Here is a 3,513-nt window from a genome sequence, read left to right on the forward strand (position 1 = left end):
AAAAAAAAGAATAATGATACATTTAGCAAAATGAAGCACAGAAGAATGAAAAAATGGCAATGAAATAAGGTTCAGGCTAATGTCAAAAGACAACACAAACCGTATTAGCTTACCCATATGCTTCAGCATACATCACCTTAATACATGCTTAAATCATTCACAGCATTTTATGCACTCAAGCACTTGCTCAAATCACTCACAATATATTATGCATTTAACACATGCTTAAATCACTCAAAGCATTTTATGCATTCTTAACCAGGCTTTAACATTTAACAGTTTCTCCTGTACTGACGGACCCCCCAGCATGAGTTCTTTAATGCACACTGTAATAAAATAAATTAATTAATTAATTAAAAATCTTACCTTATACTTCACAGCAGATGCACTGAAGGACAGATTATATCACAGCAGGTGCACTGAAGGTCAGATTATATATTATCAAACATATAATGTTGTGTTTAGATGTTTATAAGTGCTGCTTATGATAGATAAGACGTGATCGTGAATGCACTTGCCAGCTATTTGCGTCGTCATATTGTTTACATGGGATTCTGAGTTAGTTTCAAAAAGCCCAGCCCTTCCACTTTCCCAGCACCGGAAGTGGTTAGAAGGAGTGATGGACAGAATGGGAGAAGGGTGGAGTGAACTGACTTCTTTGTATATTCTTGTATGACATTGGAAAGCATGGCCGCATCACTGCATCAAAACAGTGCGCTCCAATGGCTTTAAACTTTTATTTAATAACTGTGTGAATGTTTTAAAAATAAAAATAGAGATACACTATTGTTATGTTGAAAAGACTTTTTGAGCAGCTGGCTCATTATTATAACCGTTTCAGTCCCTCTTTTGCTGGTAAACAGCAGCATGAATGCAGATCACACCATTTGATCGTACACATCTGAGCCCATCCTATTGTTTTGATTTGTATTGTTTTCCTGTAAAAATGTCTAAAAATCTTTAAAACAAGATTAATACGATTTATCTTGTTTTAGAAACAACACTGCATAAGATAGTTGGGTTTGTCAGAGAATGTATTTTTAACATGTGTATTTTGTATCAATGTACTGGCAGAGTTTTTATAGTCAAAACAAGTGAAAAATCTACCAGTGCTGAAGAAGTAATCCAAAGTATTTGGAATTTGTTACTGACCTTGAGTAATCTAACTGAATACATCACAAATTACATTTTACAGCATGTATTCTGTAATCTGTAGTGGACATTTCAAAAGTAACCCTCCCAACCCTGGATATCTGCTAGGTGTAGACCTGAAATGTCCCCAGCTTATCGTAACATGCTGGTCAGAGGGAGTAGACCAGCACAGTGACTTTGAATGAAGACAGAACTGGGCCATAGATGGCCCATTAGGAAGGGGGCTCTGCTATTCTGGTTCTTTCATCCTAAGAGATCTCCATGCCAGACTAGTGGTGTAGCTGAGACTCTTTAGGAAAATTAACATAAAAATCTATCAAATCTGACATGCAAAAATTCAATCTGAAGTATGTAATTTCTGCACAAACAAGTGCAAATTTTGAAACAAAAAGATACGGAGTACACTTTTAAGCCTGATGGTAAAAGAACTAATATGGGATCAAAATCCCCTCAAAAGTGTTGCGGTCACTGATCCAAAAATAATAAGCATGAATCAAAATAATATGTGTGAATCAAAAAATAATAAACTCAGATAAAAAAATAATAAGTGCAAAAATAAATAGAAAGCGCAGATCAAAAAATAACAAGCATGAATCAAAAATATATGAACACATTTAAAATATGCTGCAAAAAACCCAACAGTACAATTTAAGCAAAGTCATCAGAATTGCAAACAAAATCACGTCATGATTCCCTGTTGTCTGCCCTGTGTTTCTCCCTTGCCATTTCTCCCGGACTACACTTCCCACAATTCCCTGCGCTCATCACTGCCAGCTTGATTGTTCTCACCTGTTAATCATTATCCCTGTGTATTTAAGCCCTGTTGTTTGTTCAGTCTTTTTTCATATTTGCTGTACAAATGTAGTCACGCATTCAGAACCCAACTTGATCTGTAATACAACCAAGGAAAACATGATTGTGGCAGGGCACTTTTAATTTATTTTTGCTTTTATTTTTTTTATCTGTACTTATTATTTTTTTATTCTTGCTTATTTTGATTCAGGCTTATTATTTTTGGATCAGTAATCAATTCTGAAGAGTTTGAGGGAGGAACTCACGAAGAATGGATTACACTTGCTAATAAAAGCTGCAGTTATTTTAATGTGCTGTCTGCAAAATTTTAGGAATTAAGCAAATTTATAACTGGGCAAGCAAAATGAGTGCTAAATGCAATTTGCGCAATGCAAATCCTGATCTTGCTAGTCAGTTCTGAGTGCTAGTTTGTAGGGGGGAAAAAAGATGCAGACTACAATGATCTGCCATGGTCATTAAAAAATGTACAAGCATTTCTGGTTTAAAATTAATTCAGTTTACCACATACTTTCTATGAGCGGTAATAATGCAATATTAATTTCACCTGGTAAGTAGCGCTGAGTTTTGTGAATAAGACTAATTTACATTGATGAGGTGGTGTGTTTGTGCTGAAGAATATAACAACGAATTAAGGGCTTTAAGGGCGACTGCATTTACATTTGCATGATGTTTCAGAACGCAGCTTTCTGCAAAACCCTGAATAAGCCTTTTGTTTTTTTAAATGCATGTAAACATGATCAATGTCTTGACAGTATGAAAGATATAGAATAAAAGATATAGAACCCTCAGCTAAGTGAAATGATAAGGGCCTATGTATCATATTTATTCTCAGATAAGGGTTAAATTTAACCACATTAAACATACACACATGCACTTTGAGATCCCTTATAATATTCATATGCAGTGTAGGCTCTTGTAATGTGGGTATGTCTAAAAGGCTATCACTAATGCATGCTTTGTGGACTGCAAGTATTTCGTTTTCAGAGATGACTTTGTTTATTTCTCCATTGTGTACATATGTACTGTGGTGTCTTTAAAATGCTTCGAAGGTGAAACAAAATCACTGTTGATTTGTTTTATTTCAGTTAGGGCAACTCTTGGAGTAGATTAAAGATGTTTTATTGATGGTTATGGAGTAAGTTTGGTCTTGGTGGACTAGGTCTGTATTACGCACACTGCTGCTGCTGTTGCTGTTGCTGCTTGACGTAAGTTAATATACTGCTGACACTGGCATGGAAACTTGCTGCTGCTGAGACTGAGGAGATATGCTACTGCTATAGTATATGAAAAAAAAAGCCCCAAGGAAAGCAGATCTGGCCTGGTAGTGCTTGGGAGGTGAAGGGTGAATGCCATATGGTACAGCACTGCTGTTACCAGTTACTGGTGTATTACATGGGGTAAGTACCTGTTTTTAGCAAGAGGGTGTAGGCTAAGCTTGCACCGAATAGAGTTTACTAACTGAACTTAATTATTTTCAATCTCTCATAATGTCAGGACCTTGTACAAAGTAAAAAAAAATTACCTTAAAAATCTATTTCTCCCTTTTAT

Source organism: Xyrauchen texanus, chromosome 29 (genome assembly GCF_025860055.1).
Source record: "Xyrauchen texanus isolate HMW12.3.18 chromosome 29, RBS_HiC_50CHRs, whole genome shotgun sequence".
NCBI lineage: Eukaryota > Metazoa > Chordata > Actinopteri > Cypriniformes > Catostomidae > Xyrauchen > Xyrauchen texanus.